We start from the raw sequence: 13,549 nt of genomic DNA, 5'->3' as shown, positions 1-13,549 counted from the left end.
AAGCTTTATTGAAAACCTTTCAAATGCATTCCAATAAAAAGATAAAATACACAAAATCGCAAATACATATAAAATGATTTTATGTTTTGAATTTTCATCAAAGGAAACTCATGCATGTTGTTCCACCTGGAAGATTAAAAGTGATATCACATGACAATGAATTTCAGATATTCTGGCTCTTGGACTCATACAGTTATGTTTCTATGTACCTTCCTGTGTTCTTGAATACCCTACATGTTTTTGTCCTCTGTTCGCACCTGCCCCTGTGGAGATTCTGCAGGTATGTGCTAACTGTGCTGTTAGTCTTTCCTTCCTACATACGGAGATACCTATATAACGCCATCAGTAAAGAGCTGGGATTAATGTCCTTAAAGCGCTGCTGCCGAAATGAGACGCTGTTTCTTGTATGTTAAGAGGATCCTAACTCACACTCTTACTAGATTTATTTGGCGACTTACTCTTGATCTAATTACTCTCAAGCAACAACTCAGACACGGGGCACAGTTATCGGCCAATTTGCGATGCTTAGAGGCTAAACGTCATTACAGGGAGAATGAAAATTCGCTAATGGCCTATTTAAAACTGGCCCCATTTTTAATCCTCTGCCTCCCTAACAAATTGTGCAGATTGATAATGTTAATATTTTTTAATCTTTTATCGTTAATGATGATATTGGGTACCCGTATGTCGATTTTAAAAGAAGATAGAATGTGTGTGGGTTGTGTCATACAAGCATCCTTGGCAACCACAAGACATTTACTGATGAAATGCCCCAACTTTGCGTTGCTATCTAAATTCGACTGGTCATCTAATTACCAACATATAGAGGGTAATTCATGGAATCAAGCACAGAAGTGGCGCACGCGGCTGCCGCACAGAGAGAGCGCGTGCCAGCTTGCACCAGCCGCGTGCACCAAAACCCATTTTGACGTACAGCATATTCATGGATTCTTACTTCCATAACCAGCCGTGGCGTAGCGACCCTGCAGCAGCGCCATGCGATTGGCCTGGCGCGAGCAGGGTATGCACATTCCGAGGGGTGTGCGGGGAGTTTACACGCGATTGGACTGGCGCGAGCGGGGTACGTGTATTCTGAGGAGTGTGTGGGGAGTTTTACACGCAATTGGCCTGCCGCGAGCGGGGTACGCATATTCCTAGGGGTGCACAGGGAGTTTTACATGCAATTGGCCTGGCGCTAGCGCAGTACATGTATTCCGAGGGGGGCGGGGGGAGTTTTGCACTCGATTTCGCTGGCACGAGTGGGGTACGTGTATTCCGGGGTACACGAGGAGAATAACACGCAATTCCGTAATTGCGAGTGGGGTATGTGTATTCCGGGGTATGCAAATGAGAATAACACACGATTTCGCTGACACGAGCGGGGTACGTGTCTTCCAGGGTACCCTAGTAAGAATAACACACTTTTTGGCAGTGTGTGCCCTCCCTGGTGTGCCCTCCCCATGCCCCACAGGCAGCCCACACCACAGGCCCCCCTACAGCCCTGACCATGCCCTGAAGCCAGCCCATCACCCCTCCCCATGCCCCGCAGGCCGCTCATCACCACTGCACATGCCCCGCAGGCAGCCCACAAGGCACCATGCACTTGTGAGCCCCAACACAACTACCCCCCACCAAATATGGGCACCTGCCAGCAGGTCCCGACTCATGTTCCCCCCACCAGTGACGGGCACCTGCCAGCAGACCCCGACACATGTCCCTCCACCCCACCCCCATTGACGGCAACCTGCCAGCCGGCCCCGACTCATGTCCCCCCACACCAGTGATGGGCACCTGCCAGAAGGCCCCGACATATGTCCCTCTACCCCACCCCCATTCACAGCAAACTGCCAGCAGGCCCTGACTGATGTCCCCTCAAACACCGCGTCATAACTATACAGACCCATGGCCCTAATGCCAACCCAAATCGGTCCTCCCCACCCCCCAGTACAAACAGCCAACAATCCACTGCACCCACTCCCTAGTACATCACCCATGTCATGAGAGTCTGAAAAGAACCAGCATGCCCATGAATAAACGTCCAACAGAGCCACACAGTGGCAACAGATGACTTAGCCAATGCTCATGGAGACATGCACAAATGAAATCATAGTAGAACACAACAATAATGAAGAATAATGAAATGTATTAAAAAGAAAACCAAATGCCAAAATGAAAACCACACATGCAAATGAAGAAATAATGATTGCAATATGAAAAGAAAGTGAAATCCAAGGTAAAATAAAAATCCAAAACATGAAAAAATAAAAGTGGTCCATCCCCAAAGTCCATAGAAAGAAGTCCTAAATTGAAAAGCATCAAAAAACATTACTCCATATGAACATCAAAAAAAGAAAGTATGTACATGTCCGGAAATATTGAAATCGAAAGTCTGAAGGGTCCATTATCCCAAAACAAAAGGAAACCTACCAAAAACCCTATCCTAAATACAAATATATACATAACATGCAGCAAAGTCCGTGGACTCCAAATCATAATAAAAACCAAATGAAACCTAAACCTAAATAACTATATACAACGGCGGCGGGCTAGTCCGATGGCTCACTTATTGATGTACCGGGCCAGGGCATCATTGAACTCCATGCCGATGTTCCGGAGTCGGGCCTGTTCTCTGGCCTCGATGTCTCACAGGGATGCAGCCATGGCCTCCTCCAACTCACTGTGAGTTGCCTCGAGGCACTCAGCCTGCCTCAAAGCGTGGTGCATGGAGTTCTCCGTCCTGACCATTTTGAGCCATGCCCTCTCCGCACCCCGCCGCTCCACATCTATTTGCTGGCCCAACCGCTGCCACACGGAAGACACTCCCAATCTTGGGTCCTCCTGCCCGCCGGCCGATGCCTTTCCCCGGGATGTTGATGGCCCTGAGCCATGAACGCTCCCACACTCAGCCTGCTGCTGCCTCCAATGCCACTGCCTCTGGCAGCATGACGGCCTCCAGGCTGATGGAATCCTCTGGTGCTGCCATGCACGTGCCCTGCTTGATGATGCCTGCACGTCCTCCATCTGCTGGGGTCCAGTTGGTGGGGTGGCCACCCCTGCTGGACCTCCGACTCCCGACTGTGGAAGGGATGTGTCCTCTACCAGCCTGGCCGCTGGATCCGGGGCAGCTCCAGAGGGGGCCCAGGTGATACTTGAGCTGGAAGATGGCACGGAGGACGACTGGCACATAGGGGGTTCAATTGAGGAGGGGGGGAAAGAAGATCAAGCACACAAATGAACCTAGTGCCGACGACCTGTCCTAGTAGGTCGACGTGGACAAACAGGTATTCGAAATGTAAGTGACTTCAATGCAGCACTACAACTAAGTCAATGCCTAGTCTGGGATGCCCAATGGAAGCCCTTATTTATATATTTTGATGTCAAAGTTCTTAAATCTGGATGATCTGGATGATGAACCCTTACATAACGCCCCTCTCTGTGGATCTCCCCGACCTCACTGAGCCAAGAAGTAGGTTTGTTTTGCAAGTTAAAAGGTTTATTTGAATAATTAAACAATAATATATATATATATATATATATATATATATATATATATATATATCACAGTTGTATGAATAAAATAATATTTGAATAGCACACTTATGAATATGGACGGTAATCAACAATGGGTAATATTACAAAATTGACAATCTCTTTAATCACTTAGGAGTATGGATATGAATGATACTGTAGCAGAGAATACTTTATATGATTCAAGGAAATGCAATATTGGGAAAGAATGCAACACCGAAATAAAGTTGATATGATTTCAATCAAAAGATAATATGGTCACTTTTTCCCCTGCGACTACTCACTCACTCCCACTATGCAGTATGAAGAGATGGGAAGGAGGGTACACAGGTTTCAAGAATACAATCAATAATGCAGTTCAATTCCAGCCACCCCCAGCAGGTATGATTTTAAACAGGCAAAAATGCTTTTGATGGTGGTGGCAATGAATGTGAAAAATATGTTAAAATGATTTTAATTCACTAAAGGATATAAAGGATAAGTGATAGTTACTTTGGATTAGTTCAAGTCAACACTCGCAATGATTCATGAGTGATTACCAGGTTGAAAACGAATCTAAGCAATTGAAAGCAAGACGCAGCTATTTTTAACATGTGGTGAAATTGAGCTAAATTGCAATTCGCTGCACTTTTTCCGCGTGCGTAAATCATGAATACGGAAGAGCGATAAGGAATTGGAATGTCCTCTTTTAGGTTTGTTGGAAAGCTTAGGAAAGCTTAGGATCTTAGCTTTACAATGAATACATTTTGCTTCTAGGACGTGCAGTTCAAATGATACGGACGTTTTTGTGAAGGTAGATTTACAGAAATAAAGTCAAGATTTCAGAATGACAGAAGGCGCTTTTATAGATTTGAAATCACAGGATGGACACAAAATTCTAAATGCAGTTCTGGACAGGTTGAAATAAATGGAAGAGGATTACTTTAAACTAAGAGATTGGTTCTGTACAGTTCTAGACTAGATACTCACTCCTAGTTTTGGAATGGAATGGAAATGGGCCTCGTCACCGATGTGGTCAGGTTTGGACTTCACTCGCCACCGGACGGTCTCAGGCACTGGTTCTGCTCACAGCACAGCCTCTGATCTGGGTCTGATGGGTCTGGATACAGCACTGCTCTCTCTGGGTCCGGAACTGGGTTCCTACACAGGGTTCTTAGCCAGGACAGCAAAACAGCTCAGCCAGGCTGTTGGATTTTGAGATGCCCCTGGGAAGCTTTAGGGGTTAGAATCAGGTTGCAAAAGATCCTGAAGGCCTGTTGAAAAGAATTCGGCTTTCGGGATTGGGCCTTTGCTTCAGGTTCTAGTGCTTGGTTCTAGAGTCTGGTCTCTGGATCTATCTGGAGTCTGGAGTCTGGATATTGTATGGATCTGGTCCGGCAGTGTGCTTCGCAGGAATCAGTTGAAGTGGAAAAGTCAGTGTGTTTTATCTGTCCTAAGCAGTCTCTTTTTATGTGTTTTCAAAGTGGGTGGGAAGGCTGATTCTACATGCCCAACCCCCTAAGGATTTGATAGGTTAGAGGATTCCCTGTGACCTGACTGGAGAAAGGATTAGCGTGTCAGAATGAGTCAGAGTGATGCTGTGTTTTACAATCTAGTGAAGAAACTCCTCTTCGCTTTTACTTAGAAAATCATTTTTTCCCAAAAACATATTTCCCATATACACAAGTTGTTGAGAATACTTATGCACCTCACAGACGAATTAAGGCAGGTCTCTGTTCAAGCCCCATGTTCCTACGAGTTTGGGTTCAGAAATGACGACTTATTTTCATTTTTTGGCAAATTTCCCAATATTGGTTCTGCACCAAATTTTATACAGACATACACACCCTCTCTCAGCATATTACTGTAAGTTTTTATGTTTCTAGCATAAACACTGTATCTACAATATTAATAAATCCTGGGGTTTGGTCTCAGAACATCACACGGCGTCCAGCTTAGTCTTAAACTGTGAGCGAATTTGTCATTTTAAGAATCTCAAAGTTTGAAATTTCTGTCAGCTTGGTAAAATTTGTTATAAGCAATTTTATAAAACATACATTTGCCTGTAATTCAATTCACATCTCAGTCTGGTCCGCCCCCCCCAGAAGCTTGGTGAGTCAGATGGTCACATGGCCTGCCTTCCTGCTAGAGCAGCTGTTGACAAGTCACATCCAAATCAGCATATACTATTCAGCTGAAAAAATCCATTGTCTTGTTTTCAGGCAGCAGAACCCCAGTCCAGGGTGCCACTCCCCAGTTCCTTTTCACACCAACTTGTCAATCTCTTGGCTTGGGGCAGGGAAGTCTCCTTTTGTCCAGGGGGAAGGTTTGGAATCTGTTTGATCCCAGTGTGGGAAACTATTTAACTCTGGCACCAGTGTCTACACATTGTCTCTTCTTACAATATAACCCACATTATTAATACATACATTAAACAATTGCTTCCTTCAAGCCTTTTCAGAATATAGTTTCAAATTGTCTCTACCCCTTAGGCTTCTGATAGCCAGTATTTCTTTGGCATAGTTTGGGTTCAGTTGTTAATTTTTACAAAGAATTGTTTTAAAACGCCGGCTTCTGGTAGTGGTGAGTACCGATATTGCACCCATTTTTGACAGCTGTCTTTACATCAGTATCTTCAAAAGGGGATTTAGCTTGATAGCATATGATTCTTGCTGACATTGTGTTGATGTGGATTCTTGCAGTAGGATAATGTGGAACACCCAACAGGAAGGTTGGATCTTTTTGGTGATTTGTGAGCCATGATTTTAGCACATTTTTACTATCAAGAAAATGAATTCCCAAACAGCTCTGGGTTGCTTTTGGCAATCAGTATTGCTATTTCCAAGTGGTTTCAGCCTGCTTTGTGGGTAGCCCAAGGGTGGTTTTAGGCATTGATCTCCTGTGCTCACTAATATAGGCAAAAGTGGATGGCAGCCTATTTTTCAGATTTTTACTGTGAATTTTCTGGGGATTTCTGGCGAGCAGCATGCATTCCAGTGGCCATTCTGATGTTTCTGCTGCCAGCAATGCCTTGTGATGTTGCAGGGCTTGGATGAGTGGGTTGATGCATCCCACAGAAATGATGTGCATTGTCCAGACGAGAACCCTGCACGTCATCCCGAATACCATGTTGGCACAATGCCACACCAGCTAGGACAGGCTCAAACCGGTCACGGATTGCCGCGTCCGCAGGGAGAGGAAGGCGAGTTGTTGTTTGCACATCCCCTCCCTGAAAACGAGTCTGGACGAAGGCATCACTGCTGGTGCCGGATGATGCAGTCACAGGATCAGGGACAGGATTACACACAGGCACCTCCGCGGTGGCCTGTGCTGCCTCCTGTCCCTGCCCCTGGACTGCACCACTAGCACCAGTGGAATCCCCCCTTCCGGGCCCCGTGTGTGGGGCTTCCATGGCCTCCTCCTCAACCTAACCTCCCACCAACCTGGATGACTCAGTGGCATCTTCCTCCGTAGGCCCCAGTGGGGCCTCAGCTGCCATGGACGCGGCACTAGACTCCTCATTCCCAGAAGATATCAGTACCTGGGAGGGGAGCTGGGCCTTGTGTCTCCGGCTGGCGGTGGGATCCCTGCCGCTGTGCTCCACAGAACCGTCTCCGACCCCTCTTCATCAGTCGACGCTGCAGACAAGGAGAGACAGAACACAGGTATCAGGGCACTGTGCAATGGTCTGATACACACATGACAGTTGCACATGAGTGGCAGTGCCAAACTTCACAGATGGCATCACACTCCCCAACACTCATATCATTTGAACCCACACACATGCACACATTAACAGGAATCGTGCAGCAGGCAGCAGCATCCATACACACACAACTGCATGAACATCCAAAGGTTGGCATGATGTCACAAGCAACATGTGGAGTGCCGAACACATGCACACACGCCACAAGACAGACATGCATCTGTACATCTCCACCACCTATCACAGTGCAATCATCAGCAACTATGTCACATCTGCCAATCGAGTACCTGCATGTCTGTGTCACATGCATCCATGGCGTATCACAGTCGCACACATGTCAAACACACACACACGCACATGTATGACATGCACGTTCATGAAGGTGGAACCAGCATCCATGTGTCACACCCAAAACATGGGATAGTTGTTAGGCAGAAAACTGGGCAGTTCCCTTAGGGAGCGCTACAGAAGATTAAGACTACAGGTGTGAGCAATAAATCCCCTTTGGTATCAGTCTGTACCACAAGGATTTAGTTGGTAGCTGTGGCTAAGCATTCAGGGTTATCTCAAGAGGGAGATGAGCAGTATTCAGGGTTTACACCATAGGACTACAGTCCCATGGCACAAGGAAACAAGGAAACACTGACCAAAGCTTTGTATTTAAAAGAATATATATATTTATTTTACACACTTCTAGTTAAACACATCAATCACAGTTCTTAAGCCAGTTTAAAGTCAGAAAAAGTAAACACAACTCCCTAGTAAATTGTAGACAAGTTTAGGCAATAGTGAAAACTGAGCAAAACGGCACAGTGAACACCAAACACAAATGGCACTCTATCAATTTCTCACAAGGGAGGGAAAAAAACAAGTTATACAGGAATATACTCTTAGTCACCCTAGCAACACTTCCCAATAAGATTGTGAACAAGTTTAGGCAAGGCAGTACATATAATACTTAGGTGGAAACTGAGCCGAATGGCACTTCACAAGTTTTAAAAGTGGGAAGGAAAAGGTGGTTATAAGAGTTAGGTGCACCAACACATTTCTAGGTGAGAAGCAATCTAGAGAAGGCAGTTGTAACAGATTTAGCCAGAGTCAATAGGCCTGTGCCAGAGTCAGTGGTACAGGGCAAAGTGCCCAGGAGCAGAAATGTTCTTGTAGCTGCAGCCAAGTCTTTGTTAAACTATTCGAAAAGGTGGTTGCAGAAGGTGAAAGACAATGTTAGAGGATAGGGGCGGCCAACCCAACAGGTAGGTAAAGGATTTAAAACACCTTTAGCGCTACCAAACGAAAAGGGAGGCCTGGCGGAACACAGTACCTTGAATGTAGAAGCGCCTCCTGCGGTGGCGGTTGTTCCTGGCAGTTCCTGTAGTTCGGGAGATCCAGCAGAGGAAGAGAGGCTCTCGTTGTGGAGGAAGGTTTGAGTTACTGCACTGCCCAGGGATGAAACCACTGCAGTGCTGCCAAACTAAAATAAAAGGTACGCTCCTTTAAATCGCGGTCCGAGTGGACGGGTGCCTGGCTATCCGGTCTCCGAGTGCAGGGCACTGGCGATTCGACCAAGGCAGGTCCAGGAAGGTGATTGGCAAACTGGTTGGTCCCACCAGCTCAAGGGACGAAGACCTTCTCTCGTCGTGTGGAGAAAAGTGGTGAGACGCTGCAGCAGGGCTTCACCGGGGGTTCAGTCATTGCAGATGTCTTTGGCTTCTCTCCTCTTCGGCTTCTTAGTTCCAGTGGTGACGTCTTGCTCTTCCTGTCCTCAGGACCCTGCTTTTATGCAAAAAGATCCCCATTCATACAGCCTAGCTGTCACTCACACAGTGGAGTGGTCATCCTGGCGGGAGACTCTCCAGCCTATCTGGGCAGAGGGTGACATGGGTTGCTGAGGCAACCCTGTCCAGGGGTCCTACTCCCCCTCCCACACAATGGGTCCACGTCAGACTCAGTGGCGCCAAAAGGAGGGCTTCTTGGTAGAAGCCCACCAAAAGGACGAACAAAGGATCCCCAACCTGGGTTAGGATTTTAGAGAAAGACACGAGAAAGAATTTATATAAAAGTTCTGGCAAATAAAACCTACCGGAGTAAAGGTAATATAAAAATAAACTGGCGGTATGTTAGAGGCTGTCAGTAAATGTGGTAGCCTCGAACAATGGGAAAATCCCATAGGAAAATATCCGTGGTTGAATATTTTGGGTAGTAACCACTGCCACCAGCCAGAACCTTTTGAGAGAGGGACTGTACGGTACCCTCTTGAAAATTAACCTAAGTGGAAAACTATTTAACCCTTTCCAGTACCTCCATAGTAAAATGGGTTGGACTGGTTTTGTTCATAAAGAGTGACTAGTAAAGTCAATGGGGACTTTACATGCCCTGGGAAACAATAGTCAGTCCCAGGGTATGGAGTCTATGTTTGGGGGTCACTATGACACCCCTGTGTTACTGCACTGAGGGTACTGTGGAACACAGATGTCTAAAGTTGATTCCTATGAGGGTGAAAATAAACCCATAGACATTAAACACAATAAAATAGCCCTGGACACACATAGCAAAAGAGTGGCAAAAAGAGTCTCACTCCTAGCAGGAGAAAAAAACAAATCCTTCAAATCCAGCAAAGCTGCTGGGGGACTCTATAGGTAAGGGAAATTAGCCATATAATGAGAATTCTCCCTAACAATAGTACATACACAGAAAGCTAACATGTGTGCATCTCCACATGCAGTTGTGCATCATGCTTTGGAACACATACACCATTGATGTCCATCAAACATGACTGGACTCACATGCAGCACGGTCATGTCCCTGCACATGTACATCCATACATGGGCCATTTCAGACATATGTCCAAGCTGCACACTCCTGGCGCACCTCAACATGCACTACGTCCATTGAGTATGCATGGACACTTACCACTCAACTCCAGACGGGTCTGCCTCTCGAGGACCTGGAGGTGAAGCGCTGGGTGAATGCGTTCCAGGACCCTCATCTGGTCGTTGGTAAGGCGGACCCGGCACCCCACTGCATTCGCTGCGCCCAAGAGGCACCAGGCCTTCCTGAGGGTCCTGGACCTGAAGTCCTCCCAGCGCTTATGGGCGTGTTGCAGATTGCGGGTTGCCACCCCCTCCGCAGGCCTTTCTGAGGGTCCTGGACCAGAAGTCCACCCAGCGCTTCTGGGTGTGTTGCACATCGCGTGTTGCCTCCCCCTCCACGTTGATGCCACCCACGATGTCCATCCAGATCCTCTTCCGTCCATCCTTGTCGGCGCGTGGTCATCCAAATGAGGGCATCATAAAGCACCAGGACTTGCTCCGCCAGGATGCCAACTTCTCCTGCAGTGAAGCTGGCAGCCCTCTGCCTCCTGCTGGGGGGTCGCCACTGGTCTCAGATGGATTTTGTCCCGACATGGCAACCCCCGAGTCAGTTTCATCGACTGCCACGGGCCCAATGGTAGTGGTAGCTGCAGGTGCAGCTGTGTGCGACCATCACCCAGGCTCAGGGTCGGCCAGCGCATGATGCGTTGGCACCTGATGACTCCCAGGCTGATTTCCAGGTGGTCAGGAGGCAGAAGCCAAGGGCACGCAGGGTTGCTCTGACCGAGGCACTTGTCCCTGTAGCAGTGTTGTCATCTGCTGCCCCGACCAGCCGGGTGTTGGCAACTGCATGGGCAGATGCAGCCAACACCACCCCGGCTGTGAGTCTGCCAGCCAGGACAGTCTTGGTCACAAACCTTGGCACAGTGGCTGTTGCTGCGCTGGGTCCAGTCAAGAGCACCCAGCAGCCACTGATACAAGTCAGGGCTTCAGTCCTAGTTCCACCTGCCACCCCCTTGGTCCAGTTCACCAGCACTACTGCCCCTACTGATCAGGGCGGCATTTGCAAGTCAGGAACTGGAGCACTGTCCAAGAGGAGGAAGCTTGATCCTGCACAAGCGGCTGGGACCCCAGACACGGCTCCGGCCTCCGGCACGTCGAGGAAGAAGCCTTTCAGGAGGCAGGAACTGGACTTCCTTGTGGGCTATGTGTCGGGACACGAACGTGAGATGATAGTGGTAACAAATTGTCACACATTGCGGCTGCCCAGCATTGGGACAACTGGAAGCATGTTGCAGAGGGTGTTAGTGCATTCGGACATGAGGTGCGCACAGCTCAGGAGTGCAAAAAAATGTTGGGATGACCTCTGACGCTGTGCTAAGCTAAAACGTGCCTCCAATTATGCCATGACTCGGGTGACTGGCAGTGGGCCAGCACCTGAGGAGGAAGAACTCACTCCGCCCGCACAAGCTGATCGCTGCAGCGTTCATACCGGCACAATTCTTCAAAGGAGTGGGAGAGATGCTGGATTTTGATGGCCCGTCCGGTGAGTGATGATGCGGGTTTGTCCAGCCCATGTGTGGTTTGCTTGTGTGATGTGTTGTGCTTGGCTGCCACTACATGCTATGTGTACATGGTTCTCATGTGCGAGTCATGCAATGCTTCACTAATGCGTGCCTGCTGTTCAGCATGCTGGACATGTAGAGCAGATGGGGACTGTCCTCATCACCACACATGCACCCTACTCACATGCTAGTCACCCGGATGCCCCTCCAGTCCATGTTCCAGCTCACTGACCCTTCTGCATGTAGCCTGGGGTGTCTATCCACTCAGCACTCGGACTATGTCATTGCATTACTGACGTGCATGTGTGTTCAGCCTGCATGCGGGTACTTGACGCAGGCATGCTCCCTTGCCCCTCCACCCTGCTGCACCTCAATTTCACCATGGCACTGGTGAATAACATGTTGGACTAAAGCAATGGCCTGATCCACGCTCCTGTGTACATGCACACTTCCCCCTGCCAACCTGCCAGACACAAACTGTGGGGTACATCCTTTTTCCTTGATGCATGGTGTCTCACTCGGACTGTGCAGATGGCAGATGCTCCCCGGGGACATGAGTGCCCATTTATGCTCCATGTGCATTCCATGCATGCCCCTATGTGTCCTTGGCAGGATGATCATTGTAGTACGTGTCCAGGATGACATACATATCATGGCATTTGTGCATCCATTCCATGCTCACTCTGGCTCGGTCCTGCATCACACACATTTAGTGTGTCATAGTCCATGTGGGGCACAGGCCTCCCCCTGTTGCAGGCCCCCTGACTCTGATCAACTGGTGTAGTGCCTTCTGCACAAATGGGTGTATTACTGAGGGTTCATCATGTGTACTGCTTACTGTCCCATTCTCATTTGCTGTGGTGTCAGTTGACTCAGAGGATGCAATTGACACTACTGAACACTGTCTGCCAATACACAGTTCTCTGGTCAACCTTTCATTGCCATGAAATGCCTCCCTGCATTTTCACTAAGAGGGGGTTGCCTTTAGCCATGCAACCCATTGCATGCACATTGCACATGATGGCTGAACTTGCCCTTACACTGCCTTCATGTTTATTGATTGACATCTTAACGTACTTGTTGATGTAGATAGTCGGTAAGGTACACATGTTCTGCACTGCACCCACCCACTTCTGAGCCATGTTACACCACATGCCTCCTCACTGCTGCAATGTCAAAGTGACCTGGCATGTATGTTCAGAATGTCATCCCTTCACTGTCATGAAAGGCACGGGCACAGGTGCATCCTGTGACACACGTACTTAGTATTGGAAAACCCTTCCGGGTGTTTACGAAAGTTGATTGGTCAACCTGCGGCCTATACTAACTGGTATAGGCCGCAGATTGATTATAGCCTGCCAATCGGGTTGTAATGACTGTGGAGCTGCCTGCACGTGTTTATGTGTACACTTTCACATACATCAAAACAAGCAGCATTGTAGCTGCTTGCTTTGCTGTATAGGATGCTGTTCATATTCACCATACAGATGTATATGAACACAGGTGTATTTGAAAACTTTCACATGGACATATGCAAGCACCTTCAATGTTGTGTAGTGCAACATTGCAGCTACTCACTTATGTGTGTGTTAAAGTGTTATTTACACATGTGTTCTCTAGAGATTTTTGTTGGATGACTAATATGTTGTTAATTAACGTAAATGCTGCTGAGAATTCAGCATTGCGCCCGTTATGTTCAACTGGCACAATCCTGAAGGTGCACTGTCGTGTAGTACATGTACGCCCAGGCCCACTTAGCTAATCTGGTGATTTGACACACTAAATAATGTTTTTGGGCACAATCAATGCACAATGTGGTGTATCAGGCCCTGAGGGGTGTTTTGGAGGCTTCATGGACCGGCAGCTCGGACCGTACTGGGCGTTATGTTCCCTCATGGCTGGTGCAGGCCCTCGTTTTGCTCGGGACATTCACTATGTCTACATGGCCCATGACGCCAGGT

This window comes from Ambystoma mexicanum, chromosome 1q, assembly GCF_040938575.1.
Source record: "Ambystoma mexicanum isolate Mex_15411 chromosome 1q, UKY_AmexF1_1, whole genome shotgun sequence".
In the NCBI taxonomy this organism is placed as follows: domain Eukaryota; kingdom Metazoa; phylum Chordata; class Amphibia; order Caudata; family Ambystomatidae; genus Ambystoma; species Ambystoma mexicanum.
Note: the sequence above shows the minus strand (reverse complement) of the source record.